Source organism: Polypterus senegalus, chromosome 5 (assembly GCF_016835505.1).
Source record: "Polypterus senegalus isolate Bchr_013 chromosome 5, ASM1683550v1, whole genome shotgun sequence".
Lineage (NCBI taxonomy): Eukaryota > Metazoa > Chordata > Cladistia > Polypteriformes > Polypteridae > Polypterus > Polypterus senegalus.
In genome coordinates this window covers 49,579,324-49,595,529 of record NC_053158.1, presented here as the reverse complement: position 1 = coordinate 49,595,529, position 16,206 = coordinate 49,579,324, and the positions used below count along the sequence as shown (strand labels likewise).

The 16,206-nt window shown below is 36.9% G+C and overlaps 1 long non-coding RNA gene across 1 annotated transcript; it reads left to right on the top strand.

The window, feature by feature from the left end:
• Nucleotides 1-640: 640 nt before the first annotated feature.
• LOC120530268 lies at nucleotides 641-15,699 on the top strand. Its single transcript, XR_005633933.1, has 6 exons — nucleotides 641-810; nucleotides 6,348-6,413; nucleotides 7,605-7,707; nucleotides 8,658-8,804; nucleotides 13,849-13,928; nucleotides 15,210-15,699. It is a non-coding gene; the product is annotated as an uncharacterized LOC120530268 (long non-coding RNA).
• The last annotated feature ends 507 nt before the right edge of the window (nucleotides 15,700-16,206 follow it).

The following is a 16,206-nucleotide window of genomic DNA, read 5'->3' as shown; positions in this document are numbered from 1 at the left end:
AGTCCACCTAGTGTTAAATGGGGTGTCAATTGCAGAAATCACACCTATTACATTCTTACCTGTGAAATCCTTGTAAAAAAAGCAAGACCTTCCAAAATGTTCAGAAAATCAGAATTGTCAGTCTATAGCTTTTGTCTTACTTCTCCATCTTAATACATATTGAAGCGATGCAACATTCGAACTGAAATCCAACAGGGGCCAATAACAGGGATAAAGGTGAAAAAACACTTGGAAACACATTAATAACGTGTACTGGCTTTCATATTTGACTTACATGCAAAACGAAAGGAGTAATTAAAGAAGCAGTTAAATGAAACACAAACGTATATTTTTTGACTCAAAGCGTTACTTAAAAAAAACTCAGCTGCCATTGCTGTTACACGTTCGTTTAGTGACAGACAGTGTCCTAACAAAGATCATCGTACAATTCTAATTACCATTCAGCGACTGAGTAACACTCCCGCCAAAATCTTGAAGCTCTGATTGGATAGAGCTGGTGTCAATTTTCTAAAGGACTCGTCCCACTCCGTGGTATTGCGTAAAGACGTAAAGGTCAGATATTCGTTTCCGCTCTTATTTCTTTCTTTAACAGCTATTTGAAGCAGAGAGGTGGCCACGTGCAGAAGACTGCGGGGTTTTTGCTGTTTTTTTTATTATTATATTAAACAGAACAAGAATTAGACAAACATTTATATTGAACAACCAGCTATGCTTTGTGCAAATCTTTATAACGTTTCCGAACCAACTTCTTTTTTTATTTCCATCGTTGCATTTGAAAAGGCGTCCCCAGGCCGTCTGCTGCTTTTCGCGGTAAGTTTTGTTGGGGTTCTACACAGTGAGGCGTCAGAGTTTGCTGTTATATTTGCACGATTTAAATCGAGCAGTCGTGTAATTTTTTCCCCTTTATTTTAACTCTAGACTTACTTCTTAATCACTTTTTATAGTTTTTCATTTTGTACCTTTTTTCACTATTATGGTGTGTATTACGGCTTGTATTCGGTTGTCTCCTTGTCTGTTACATGTGAATCGCATGTCTTGCAGTATCAGGAAACATCGTTCAGTGCAAATTGTAGAGGTGTAACTAACGCATGCTCGCCATAGTGAAAGTCTTGCGTTGTGCTAAGGCCTTACTAAAAGGCCTTTGGTGGGCTAGTTTGCATCTTTCTGTTCGCTTTGCCTTAACATGGTAATTCAAATAACTGGTGACGTGTCAAGGCAGGTGCCCTTTTAATGCATTATGCGATGGTGTATTACAAATAACTAGTGAAGAACCGGGTTATCTACAGGTAATATCCATCCGTACTGGGCTGTATGAACCCTTAAGGCCCCGCCTTAAGATCATCAACATGTGCTCAGATGGTAGGGACATTATAGATTTCTATTTGGGTGGCTTTTTCTTTCACATTCTAAGACTTAAACGCTGGCAAGAAACACGTTTTAATATATTGGTTAGAAAAGGCATAAGCGAAGACCATCCTAACCCATGCAAAAGTAAGAAAAGATGAGAATACAGCTGGTTCCATAATATAATTTATCAGTCGTACGGCCACATGTGGCAGCCCAAAGCAATCACCGAGTCCCTTCCCATTAATAGATTTCGTTGTTTTGGTGTACTTTCCCGTATGTAATCCTCCACAAATTCGGCCACGTGTTTTTCCGGAATCTCGGATGTTTTAAACCTCCCTGCCTCCGAAAATACCATTTTTGGAATTTATGCCTGTGTATGTAAACACGATAACTTCCGTGCGCTTTCACTTGGATCAACCAAATTTTGCATTCAAGTATTTTGATTCATAACGTAGATTTCTATCAACTTTTGAGCCATTTCCGCTAACCGGAAGTGGTACTTTTTTATTCATGCGCCTGGAGAGTCCGACATATTCAACTTTAATAATTGTTCAAAATATTTTTATTTGTTGTTGATGGATCTTTAACATACGCAATATAAAGTGTAATCATTGTCTTTCGGTTTACTCTTCAAATATCCATCCCGTTTTTTTTTTTCATGAGGGGTTTTAGGTAGGTAGAATTTTTCTTCTATATCTTTAAATGCTGAACTCTGATTAAATAACTAACAAATTTAAAAAGCAAAATAAACCTTTACCCATCTGATACTGTAATTTAAAAAAATTCAAGAGTGTAAGACGTTTGATTTCTGAGTTGATGCATAAATATTCTGGGAAATAGGTTTGCTTAAAACGAGCAGTCCCAATTGCCTGGGAAAAAAGGCCTGAAGTCTATGAAAGAGCATACTTGAGTGTTACCACTGTGATTATAGGTACCAAGATTTGTGGCAAGTCACAAATGCTGTTTAAGTATAATTGTTTGCCTGTCAAGGGTGCATAGTCAGTTGTAGTTCAGTTTTTTTTTTTTTTGCTTTATCAGAATGCAATAGTAAACTTTTTTTTTTTTTTAAACTATCATCTCTTTCCTCAGAAATAGACTATTAGATTTTCAAAATTTTGTTTTAAACAAAACTTAAATATCTTTGTCAAAATGGCATATCTAAAATACGTAAATGTAGGTGCAACGGATTAGATTACTTTCTTCCAAACGTATCTGAACACAGCAGCCCTTTTTATTCTTTCCAGAATACTAATATGTTTCAGCGTTGCAATAGCAGAGTCTATGCTGTGTATTTTATTTTTTTAATGAAATCTCTAAAAACCCCTGCTCAGGATTAAGTGTTTAGAAAATAGTATATCAAATCGGCTCCATTTACCATATTTTTAATGGAATGCTGAATCCAAAGATACTTTTTACGTTTTGTTTAACTCCTGTAGTTTGTAGTGATGACAGAACCTATTAATCTTGTTTTCATGGAGAACAGATAACCAATGATGGACCACAGCAAATATAAAAATTTCCATGAGAAAAATCTCATGTTACGAGTGTTGCATAATCTGCATGTGAGTTGTAGGCTCACAGCAAGTGAAATGCTTTTTTTTTGGTTAAAATGTTACAACATTTGACCTTTTTGTCCTGGCTGGAAAAAGTGGCTCCTGCGCTTGTGGTTACTACACCAAGGTTTTGCAGTATCCAAACAGCTGGTAGTTTTTCTCTCTATATACATGTGGCTGCACAGGTACTTGTGAAAGATTCAAAGCCCATTTTATGTGGCCAACGTTGCCTGTATGACAAGCTTGTGGATCTTGTTACAGCTATAACAGCACAAGCTTTTAATTTTGACCAAGATCAATGTTCAAGGCCAGTGGTTTTTAAGTTCAAGTGACAGACAGCCCTTAGTATTTGTTGTATATAAGTAAATCAGGAAAATCAGCAGTGCATGCAGCATAAGCTTGTTTGTATGGCATTGAGCTTTTTGAATTGAAGATGGGATTATCTGAATGAGTTGGAGAGATGGGTATTAAGCAGAACTTGCAAGCAAAAGAAGGCTTAATAAAGTATCCATTTCTCTCCGCTCCATCCATCTCTCTGTACAGAATGTAAGCGTTCTTGAAATGCAAATTCCTACTGAAGCAGTGATGAAATCACATTTTGCCGTTTACCCGTCAGATATGACCGTGGTGAATATGTGAGTATCTGAGTTTCAGCAGGGATGTTCACTGGTACTTGCTACTCGAAGCCCATACCTGGTAATTGGGGTGTATGGTATTTCATGATCAGGAGTGCTTTTAGTCAACCAGGAAGAGCTCATTCTATTGTATTTCATATTAGGGCTAGGTGAACTATTGTTTAAGCATTTGTATAAGCCAATCAATTTTATTTCCTGAATAGGTTTAATTATACCTCATTGTTTAGTAGGGCTGCAACTAATTATTTTGGTAGTCGACTATTCAGTTTATTTTTTGAGTAGTCATGATTTCATGCCTGACTATTTTGATGCCTGCGACCTGTGGTTGCATATCCTGTTTTGGGCTCCAGTACATGTCTTACCTCATCTGTCCACCTGTGAATGTCATTCTGATCTCTCTGCATTAACACGATTAAAATTAATAAATTTAAAATAACTAGTGAAACATGTGAATTTGAAAATCAGATGTTATATTAGTGTGACCATCACAATAAAAAATACATTAAACAATACAAACTAAAGTGCCTGTAGTCTTTAAACAAAAAGTGCGTTTTAATTTAACCAAAAATACATTGTTAAAACAAACGTTTTTCATACTTTAGTAATAAATGAGAAAATGTAGACACAAGCTATATAATGTGTAAAGCCATGAAGTGCAAAGAGCAAATAAACACTTTCACAAAAGGTTCAAGAACAATGCAGTAGCTTCATGGTGCAGCGGTAGGAATTGCTGACTTATAATCGAGAGTCCCCCGGTTCGATCCTGACTATCCTGACGGATAGTTAACGTTTTGAGTAGTGAGTTGCTCTTATTGTTAATATTATACAGTAAACGCATACATTTAATTTGTCTGTAACAGCTACTGTAAATGTATAGAACTTGTAAAAGATTTTTTTTTTTCACTTTTATTCTCACAGTCACGATACATACTACCGCCACCCCAGGAATCTGACGCTGTTACTTTTTATCTGAAACTGTAGATGTAAGTGGTGTTTGAAATAATCGCACTGGGAGTTCTCTGGTATGGATTGATAAAGGCTGAAACACAAACGCTGGTGAATCTGCCTTACTCGCATCTCATTGTGTTCCTTCTTACGCTGAATTAGTATGCGCCTTATGGCCCGTGATGTCAAAGCCACACTGACAAAAGAGACATAGGTATATATATTTGGAATTATTCATTTTATGACCTTTATAGTACATTGTGGCACAGATGCAATATTATTCATATTCATTTGCGTACCTTCTTGCGGTAGTAATTAGTGACCGCGTTCTCCCCCACCCCCGATCTTGCCCAGTCTGCACAGGACTCCAGGACATGCAGAGGAAAGAATGTTCCTCTGCAAGGTGAGCAATGAACGCTCTTTTCTCAGTGGACCCCATACATGCCTTACACAGTACATGTGCTTTGATCGCCGCCAGGTCAAGCTTCTTGTAGCACAAGCAACCGACCACCTGCATGCTTCTGCTAGCACTGAATAAGCTCATGCCTTCTGGTGTCAGCGTGCAGCACCGTGGGGGGAAGAAACAAATATGTGACATTTTGAAGAAATCATTGTATGACCTGAATAGTACCAATCAGAAAACATCGCATTAATGCAGTATTATTTGAAAACAGATTGGGTGTAAATTTGTTACTTGTAAAAGTTAGCTTTTTTCACTTTTATTTTCTCAGTCTCGTTCACGCTCTCCCTCCTCTCCTGATCTGACCCTAACTAAAGCTCCCGCATAAATTCTGAAGAGACTGCAGCATCACAGCTCCAGGATGCTTGTGTTTCAGATGCTAACGCATTGCGGTGGTGCTGCCATGAAAAGAAAGCTCCACTTTGCATAATATGCATTCAACTTTTTTTCTTTTTCGATGAAGTGCTCCCACACTTTAGAAAGTTTCTGTCCCAATTTTTTTGCCATCTCCTTCTCCCCGTCCGACTTGCCATTGCAGCCAAGTTTATTTACATCTACATTCATCTCCTCAGATGTTGTTTTTCCTTGGTGGGACTGTGTGCAGTCTTGACAAACAATACTGCCCCCAGATGTTCATGTAGTGCATTGCAGTTACAAAAACCAATGTGGTTCTTTGTGACTAGAACCTCTATTGAAGGTTCTGTTTGACACGTTGACAATAAAAAATCTGCGTCAGAAGATTTTTTTGTAGTCGACGTCGACTATTGTTAAGGCATTATGCATCAAGCCAGCAGCTACATGAGACAGGTTCAATTGTGTGACAGAGTGTTAAGCCACTGGCACATTACATCACTTTTCTAGTGATTCTCCGTTGCAGTCTTCCTTTTCATAATCTTAATGAGTGGGAGGTAGTCCTTGCCCTATTTTACATGAAAGCAAGATTATAAAATCTATAGCAAAGTAGAATCCTATTCAGTGTACACAAAGTAAACTAAAAATGTAAGTAGTGATTAGGTGGTGGTACTTTGTGTACTAGGGATCAAGTTCTCTCCCATCAATCCCCTGGACTTAAATAATAGACTGAAATCCAGTTAAAATGGCGGGTAAAACAAATTTTAAACATTAGCCAAAGTTCTGACACTTGGTATAATTTACATATGATAATTGTTTAAGGTACAGGCTGTTAAAAATGGCGACCATATTTTCAGTTTCAGCAACAAAAAGCTGATTTTTGCTTTTAGTTTTATTAAAAAGGTTAAAATTATCTTATCAATCTTTTGCCTATATTGCCCCATCCCTGCTTCACTAGTGTTTCTCTCCCCCAACACCCCCCACCGAGAAGTGCTCTTAATTATGTGTAATGACACTTTGGTATATGGTATCAAGGTTTGCCTTTCTTTCTTTCAGATATGAAATGTTGAAATTATGAATTAATGAACAACTTCAGCTTAGAAGAATTCCTTTGCTGCAAAGGTTAGTAAATTGAGCTTTTTATATTAATCTACTAAATTTGTATTACTTCCCAGAAGTTTTTTCTCCTCCAGTAGTTTTTTTGCTTTTAATAATTCTTTACATATATATTGTGCTTTTATTAGTACTCACAGCCCTTTCTTTCAAGAGAATACCTGGGAAGTGAACCCACAACCTCCATACTGCAAATCAGCTGTGCCTCCTGACATTTGCCCCATAATCACTTGATTTTGTGTGTTAAAGGCTTTTATGCAGCTGTTAAATTAAAAAAAAAAAAAAAACTTCCATAAGTTTACAATTTCTTTGCATAAAATTAAACATTTTGCCCTTTTTTTATATTTAATAAATGTGCCTTATATTAGGAAACTCCTCATTTATTGGTTGACAGTCCTACAGACATCAGGGATCATCTCACTAGAACAAGACAAATTCCTTTCCTGAAAGTGTTCATTGAGATTCTGTTCCCTTATGATAAGACAACTAGCAGTCTTCATTTAGATGAGCTAGATACCGGATGTTCATTGGATATTTAATAGTGGTGGTTTCTTTTGAAAGATTGTTGGTATGCAAACTCCATAATTTAATATTTATGTGAGCTTATGAATGAATGGTAAATTTTATACAACACATTTCAGATAAAGGTGCAACGTGAATAAAATGGCAAGTAGATAATGTGTCTTCTATGCAGTGAACTTAAGAATCTGGGCAAAGTAGTTATTGGGGAAACAAGTGGGTGACAAGCCAGGTTAGGTTAAACCAAGCAAAGTAGGCTAAAGGCTAACATTTAACCATATGTGAATATAGATGGCCTATGCTGAGCTGATAAATGTGATTGACCAAACTTTTGAATCTTGGGGTGCAAGTTAACATGCTTGTAAAAATGACACCTTATCTAGGTGGAATCCCATTCTAATGAAACTCGCAGGACCATAAAAATATTTAGTTATAACAAACATTGGGGGGGAGGGAATGTCTAGTATTGTCACCGGGGCCGCCATCAATTTACTGTGTATATTGGCAGCTGCACATGGACAGCTATGTAGCTGTTGTGCTGTGCCTGGTAAACCAAAAAGCAATTGATTGTCCCGTGCAGGATCAGGATTACTGTGTACCATGCTTGTCGCACAATGTCTTTAACATTTAACAGCGGGCTTTGATCTGCTCTTCCTCACACTCTCCTGATGTCTTCTCCAGACACTGTCTGCTGCAGCTGTAATTCTGAGCCACTGATGATCTAATTTGAAGATGGGAGCTAAAGCAGGACATTCAGAAAAAGCTGTTAGGAACCATGACAGAGGTGATTGAAGTCTTGAGATTTTACCTGCCTTCTCTTTACAGTAATAAAATACCTGTATTTTCCTTGAAAACCTGGACTCTTCCTGTCTCGTGTCACTCTCCGACCAAAGCTTGACTGTACCTGTATATTTTATTTGAAAACATGTTAGATGTAATTTTTAGTACAGGTATGAAAATGAGTCTGAGTGAAGATGGAGAGATTCTAAAACGCTTTCACCATGTCATTTTTCACTCGAGTCCAGTTTCTCCAGGATTGTGTGGTTTTTTTTTTTTTTTCTTTCAGCCTAACTGATGCCATTTCTCTCCTTTTTTGGTTCATCTCAAAGAACTTTGAGAAGAGTTATGAAACTTGAACAGTACAGTATCCACACAAGTACCCACACGGATGCTTTGTGGAGCACGGACTCTGATTTCGGTTATGTGTATGATGTCATGTTTACATACTAGATAAGACTACCTGAGACTGAAAATTTCCCAACAGACTGTCTCTTTCAATTGAGATTCTTCTAACATATTCTATGAACATTTATCTGGGCCCATAAAATATTCTGAAAATGTTACTTTGACGTTTGCTGTAACAGGATTTAACCTGTATTAAGTGATTTGCCACATCCTCACCTCCATGTTTAACTTCATAAAACTGGACAATACACTGACACAGTTCAGCCTTTCAATTGAATTTTAACACATTACAACAAGTTTAGCATTTTTGTGTCGAATAATTGTTTTTGAAAGTGGAAAATTGGAACGCTAAGGAAAACCATGTATAACGGTCAAAAATCTGGACGCACCAATATCTTTATATAATCTCATTGTGCCAATGGTCATTCCTACCCCAGATATTTGCTTATTTTTAAGGGGTTAAGTGTAAAAAAAAAAAAAAAGAAAAAAGTACATTTTTGAAATAAAGGGAAAACCTGAAGGTAATTTCTTGTTTTTACTTATGTGTAGATGCTATCATATAAACGCATGATGCCTGCAGCAAGGTCATGGACAAACCACTAAATGTTGTTCCCTCCAGTGGAGAACACGCCAGGTATCAACCACAAGAAACCTTTGCCTTCAAGCTCCATGACTATGATAGTCCATGAATTGGTGGTGAGTATGTACTGTACTGACATCTGTACAATTAAGTTTTAAACTGCCAGTACACCACCAGTGAATAGATCCTGATTTAAGAATGTGGGACCGCTCATCTGTACTTTAACACCACATATGCCATATCTCCTGATCATTAGCTGCAGTTGCTAGCAGACATTGCTACCCTCTGCAGTAGTCCGTCTTGTATGGTGGCTGCAAATATAGACACACCCATGGTGGTACACTGCAACCCAGTTTGTGTTTTTATAAAAAAAAAAAAAAATTGTGTTAAGTTTGTTTGTAATTACTAATTATAGTAGAACACTCTATGAACCATCTAGCACGTCTGGTCAGTCCTAATTATGTCTATTTACAAACATGAGAATTTTGTAACATGTTGTTTTAAGATGAAAGTTAATAATCATGCTAAACTTGGTGGATCAAAAATGGTAAATCAACAACTTTTTTGTTGAAAATTTAGATAAGTTTTTTTACATATTATAAATGATACCTTATGTTTACATTAGTATGTGTCCCTAGTGTGACGGTACAGCTGATTAGTCACTGTTTCAACTGCGGAGTTAGGTCTGTCAAGTAAGCCAAAAGAGAGGTTTGACTGATGTTTAACATAGCTTCAAATATTTAATTTTGATTGCAACCTGTACATTTTGCACATTAATCATTGTCTTAACAATGCTTTTAGCTCTCAGAAGCCAGAAGTGTACATTTCTCATCTCGTAAATTAAGGCACTGTGAGTCAGTGTGTTTCATAAAGTGACAAAACAGTAAATGTTGCATTATAGTTACCCGACATTTGAATTTAGCAATTCTTTCCCATGGCAACTAAATTTCTGTAAATGTAATGGGGAAAGTGCAAGGCACTATGGTGCAGTTAGACTTTGAACTTTAAGTCCTACTACTGACATGTGCAAGTCACTTCACCTGCCTATTCTTCAATTGGAAAAGCAAAAAATGTAATCAGTTGTAGCTGAAATAACGAGAATGGCTTTTTTTTTTTTTTTTTTTTTCTTTCTTTCAACCCATCATTGCTCATGAAAATGCTTGTTGGATGATGTAACTCACGGATAATTCCTGGTGGTGTTCAGTCTCTTTTAAAATAGCAGTTATAAAGTCACTATGATGAAAGGAAAAACAAAGTTTGTGGTTTTTGTTTTTTTTTTTTTTTTTAAATGAGAGAAAAGCCTGATTGCTATGACGAATGCTTAACTATTGTAGCATAAGGTAGTTGTATCTGTGCTTTGGGGTGAATTAGAATGGGATCCTCGGCAGAACAGTACTTTTCAAGATCTGGAGAAGTGCTTAAATATGATCATGAAACTTTAGGTCCCTAAACGGCATCTGTTATGAAAAATTTCAGGGGGTGGATGATATTTAAGAAATAGAAGCGTATCCAGCTTGCTAGTATGTTTTCTGTTCAAATTTACAAAAATACTGATGGTAAAAGTGGTATGTCAAAAGAAGTTTGTTTATATAAAAAAAAAAAAGCATTGCAGAATGTTTGGAGTAACTAAATGCAGTTTATATCTGAGCGTTGGTTTTTACCTTGTAATAACTCAAATGTGGATCCCTATTTGAATACTGATCATTCTCTAGGTGAGAATGCATTTTAGGACAATGGAACAATGTAATTAGTAGCATTGTCATCTTGCTCATCAGTTTATTTCCTTGTCATTGTTCTCCTTGTAGGGAGTCTACCTTGAGAATATTTCTTAACCTTTAAGTTCATTCTGTATTGGTTATTGTAGTATAGCAATATGGTACTAATCTATTGTGCTTTGGTCCTATGGGGCAAAAGCTTTAACTTGTTTTGTATCGATCATTTTACAAATAAGAGTGCTATGTATGCAGCTAAAGTGTGAATAAAAAGTTTGTTTCTTGAATGTCCCCATAAATCATTGGAACAGCTGGTTGTCTCAGAAATGATAAATTGCTGCTTTATGTAGGCCATTGTTGTCCAAGCTCTATCCAGTGCCTTTGACCAGACAGTCACTTTTCCCACTGTTTGTGGCCTGGGAGAATAGCACCACCGTGGTTTATTGTAGAAATGCAGACCCCCCCATCCCTGTCTCTGAGGGGTTATGGTCTTGGCAGAGGTCCTGACATTAAGTTGAGCTTTTTGTAGAAACATGGTGACTTGTGGCAGGGTTTCTGCAACCAAGCTGTCTTGGGTGACCTTTGATCTTTGGCTCATCCTTCTTCATGCTTGTCAAGCTTTCATTTTTTTTTATTGCTGAATAATTATGGCCATGTCTGAGACAAAATCAATATCTTTTCTGTAAATGTCTCTTCCTCAGCTGTTAATAGCCTTATCCAAGTAGCTTGTCCTCTGGGTTTTTTTTTTCTCTCTTCCCACTCTACCATTTAGAAATCTTCAAATAACCTGTACTATGGCCATTTGAATAGTTTTACTTGTACACCACCAAAACCCAATTTTGTTGAAGTGAATGCCATATTGCTTTAAACTGTGACTCCTTGTGTAACAAGGTGCTAGATATCTCACTTTTTGGGATCTTGTGACACCTTGACCTGTTTAATTTAGATTTTTCTAAACCACGTGTTCCCATTTTGTGACTATAGTTTTTGATACAACATTGTCATTTTAAATCGGCTTTACAGTTAGCATAGTGAACGTGATACTGAGAAGCAGTGAGTATTAGATGGGTTTTTTTTGTTTTTGTCAATCCTTGGATGTCTCTTGTACATTGTTTTGAAAATGACTAATGCAACTTTAGAGAGGACAGTTATAGGCATGAGCATAGAACTTAGTGTTATGTTGGTGCTTTTTCTGTAGTGTATTATGTTTTTGTCTTTCCAACAGTTTCTCAGTCTTTCTAAGCTTGAACTGTATCCCACTTATAGCTTTTCACATACTGGCAGAGCAGTACTGCTGTTTGTATTTACATATGGCTCACCTCTGCTGGTAACACCTTGGTGTTAAGGGAATTAATTCCAGTCACTTGAGACATAAGTAGTTCATGAACTTAAATGCACAAAGACCCACAGAATAAAATCGCTGGATATGTACTGATGACGCACTTCTAAACCAGGTTTTAGGTTTGAAAATGTACCTTTACTGCATAAAGACATGATGGGGCAGTTATGAGGTATGTTAGGTTGTGGGATTTTATGGCCTTTTTGCACATGGTCTTGTTTTAAAACCAAGTATGTAGACAGTACTTTCATCAAGGCTAACTTAATTCCACTTGTAAATTTGAAGGATGCATTGAAAGTGGGGTGCCTGCCATACTATGACATTGTAGTTGAAAACAAAACTGCAGATGGTGAGCTTAATTTGGCATGTCATAATGGCCAGCCAGCCTCAATTATGTCGTCAGGGGTGTGGTTTTTTTTGCTCACCTATATCTGTGAAATGGGAGTAAAGTTGCGTGTCATTTTGTTAAATATACTACCAGACCACAGTGCCACCTTTACACAAAATTATTCTTTTTTTCTGTGTCTAAACTGTTTGAAATCGGCACGGTTTACTGCCTTTTAAGTCAGCATTAAAGTGTTGGAGAAAAAAATGAATAGTAGTTCAGTTAATTTTTTTTTCCTCTTTGAAACAAACTCATTATAGTCTTTAAGCCTTCAACATAAGTCATTCTGATGTGATATGTGGATTTGTCTCTGATCAGAATGTGTGTGTGGTGTGTTTTTTTTTTTAAGATCCTAATGCACTATGAGCTTAAATCTCAACAGCATTAAACATCAGGTATTTTTTTCAGGGTAAACGTAGAACCTTTTGTTTTTGTCAAAAGCTGTTGGCACAAAGCGTCTGCCTCTGGTTTTTTTTTTTTTTTCTTCCCTCTTTCCCCTCTCCTAGTTGACTGCACATCTTCCACTTGAGTATCACTATAATAAAGGATTCTGCATCTTTAATGAAACTTCAATTGTGTAATTGACTCTGTCAGACTATGCCATGAGTGTGTCCAAGATGCAGAAGTAAAAGTTTAAGTTTGTTATTAAGCATATGCAATTTATTGTAGCTGTAGATTAATCACCCTTGATGTGTTAAATTTCAGCGATCAATTGCACAAAGTTTAACCACCCTAAATGGTGTGTTTTTTATAGAGGAAAAAAAAATCTGGCTGCTGATCCGAGTATGCTTCACATGTTGCTAATGAAGCATCTTCAAGTCTATTAGTTTTGGGTCACTAGAGCTTGGTGGTTTCGTACAGTATATTTCTTGATGATGAAATTTGTCCACACACACCAACAGTGTGGTGCAGGTGCTCCCCATGTGTGAGCAGCTAAAGACCAGATAACACAGTGGAATTACTGAATTCCTTATACCTTGCTCGGATTTTTCCCCAAAAGCAGATATGGTATGATGAATTGTTACCAAATGTAGCCTAACTGTTCAGTAAACTGGAATGGAATGATGTAATATTTGTAGGCAAATGATTAACTATTATGCTCAAGACCATTGAGTTTAATGGAGATGGTTTATAATGCCTGATCATTTCCAGTAATATCATATTGGCTCTTACGACTGTTAGATTTAAGGCTTAATATTGTTGGTTTGAACTCCATGTTAATTTGCCAACGTTACACCTGTAAATCATAGACTTCGGCAGATGTATCCAGTTGATGCTTTAGGCTAGTAAGCATATGGTCTAAAGTGCTTGAATTTGATTATATCTTACTCCCCAAAAATTCAAAAATCATAGTGTATGTTTAGTTTCACATGAAAAATGCCATTGAGCAGCTAATGTAGTACTCGTCTTGTGCCATTGTCAAACTCAAATGTTTCTTGATACAAATTTCTACTGAAACAGTGATGAAATCACATTTTGCCGTTTACCCATCAGATATGTACATGGTGAATATGTGAATAACTGAGTTTCAGAAGGGATCTTCACCTGCACTAACAATACCTGGGAATTGGATGTGGTGTGGGTTTTGTTTAAATTCTATCTGGAATGCTTTTAGTCAGTGTAATTTAATGTTTGTATTTTATATGTCACAGGCAAATAACTTTTTAATGCCCTATGCTCCATTACATTGCAAGCAATTTTTAAAATGTATTTCTTTTATTAAGATGTTCACATCTGACTGAAAAAGTACATTTGAAATCCAGAATGGCCATCTTCAGCTTAAACCAGTTCTTATGCTGTATAGGTGAGTATGTGTTTGGTGTTGTAAGTACAATTTTATGCACAGTTCAGCTGTTCTATTGAACGAAGTTCTCATAAGTTCATGTATACTAGTTAAAGAATTCCTTTTCAGGCAATGATGAGATCACTTTTTGCCGTTTACCCATCTGATATAACCATGGTGAATATGTGAAATCTGAGCTTTTAAAAGGGATTTTTTTTAAACGAGCCATATTTTAATTTATCCATATTGGGTGTCTTCCCCACCCCCCCAAGCACACACCCAACCATGTTCCCCCAAATACTATTTTGCTTTTGCCAACTGTTAGCCACCATTATTACCCGCATAATGTAATCCATTTCTGGTACTAGAGTCCTGTCTTAACTCCAAACCTCCACTTGTGCTCCACCTTTTCAATGGTCAACATGACATTCTTTTGACCAAAACTTGAATTCTTTGTTCCACATTTAGCTTTACTTGGGTTGTTTGTAATAGTTGAAATTGGAAGTTAATTTCTTCTGGCTTTGATTTGCTGCATTAGCTGAAATTTCAGCAAATGAACCATTGCCATATAATTATGAAGTAATGCTCTTTAGCTGTTGCTCTTTTGCTAATTTGTTGGGTGACTATGATGTGACTTCAGCATTTAAAGTTCTACCAGGGCAGATGCAAATAGGAGCGGTTCTTGGTCAGTAGTTGAAGTGGGGTGTGTCCCCACGCACACAAACTGTCATAGACCACTGACAGCTGTGATGTCTTTAGTGAATCTCCTGGGCAGGCGATTGTGTATTTCAACAAAACCCATAGCGATGCCAAATAGTAGAGCTAATGCAGTACCACCTTCCAGCAAACTCCCCTTCCCCAAGTTGTACCAGTGAATTTTCAGTTACAAGCAATACCATGAATATTACAAACTGTTAACATCAATGCCTTTCTAAAGATAACCACTTCCATCTTTCCTGGCACATCTCAGATTTAAAGTTTGCTGATCCTGAACTAGAAGGAATGACAAAAATAGAATTGGCTCAGATGTATCCATTTTTCATGGAGTGATCTTGGGCATAGGAAGGATAGCATGCTTGAATAGTGTTCTGCTTTCAGGCATGCAAAGTCAAGAGTCCCATACAATTCCCCACCTATACAGTCCCTAGAAACTGACCTTGTTTATAGTATAGCACTGCATGTGGAGTCCTGTTGGCAGTTAAAGGAAGCAAATACCAACCCCAAAAACTTTTATATTGGAGGTAGAGGGGTAAATACCATATGATGCTAGCGGTTAAATTTTTGTTTTGCTTCTTTTTTTAGATAAACTTGAGGCTTGAACCCCCTTCTGTCTGGAACTACAAGAAATGTTGGACTTAAGTTTCTAAAGTCTTCCCCCATGTGGTTTTGAATCATGTGTATGTGCTATTTGTTTTTGGTGCAGTGACCTGTTAATTTTGTTTTGATAGGCCTGCTTTAAAAACCTTAAGTTGTTATAGTTTACAGTGGTTTTTCATGGGGAGACTGTTTGGAGGAAATATGTACTCCAGTACTGTAAATGAGACTGCTTTGAAGTGGCTATAACATGGGTTGACAAAGCTTATTTAGTTGGCAGTGATAAATTCCACTGTACAATGTGAAGTCATCCTTTAATTTTAAACATATAAATATGTCTACCTGGCTGCTTTGAAGATGCATGCATATAGGCCTACTATTATAAAAGTAAGCTGCCACTGCCGCCTTTTTTTTTTTTTTTGATATGGCCAAATAGTGGGTACGGAAAGTATTCAGACCCCCTTCGATTTTTCACTCTGTTATATTGCAGCCAATAAAATCATAAACAGTAAAAATCATTTACAGTGGTGTGAAACTATTTGCCCCCTTCCTGATTTCTTATTCTTTTGCATGTTTGTCACACACAATGTTTCTGATCATCAAACACATTTAACCATTAGTCAAATATAACACAAGTAAACACAAAATGCAGTTTTTAATTGATGGTTTTTTATTTAGGGAGAAAAAAAATCCAAACCTACATGGGGCCCTGTGTGAAAAAGTAATTGCCCCCTTGTTAAAAAATAACCTAACTGTGGTGTATCATACCCGAGTTCAATTTTCGTAGCCACCCCCAGGCCTGATTACTGCCACACCTGTTTCAATCAAGAAATCACTTAAATAGGAGCTGCCTGACACAGAAGTAGACCAAAAGCACCTCAAAAGCTAGACATCCTGCCAAGATCCAAAGAAATTGAGGAACAAATGAGAACAGAAGTAATTGAGATCTATCAGTCTGGTAAAGGTTATAACGCCATTTCTAAAG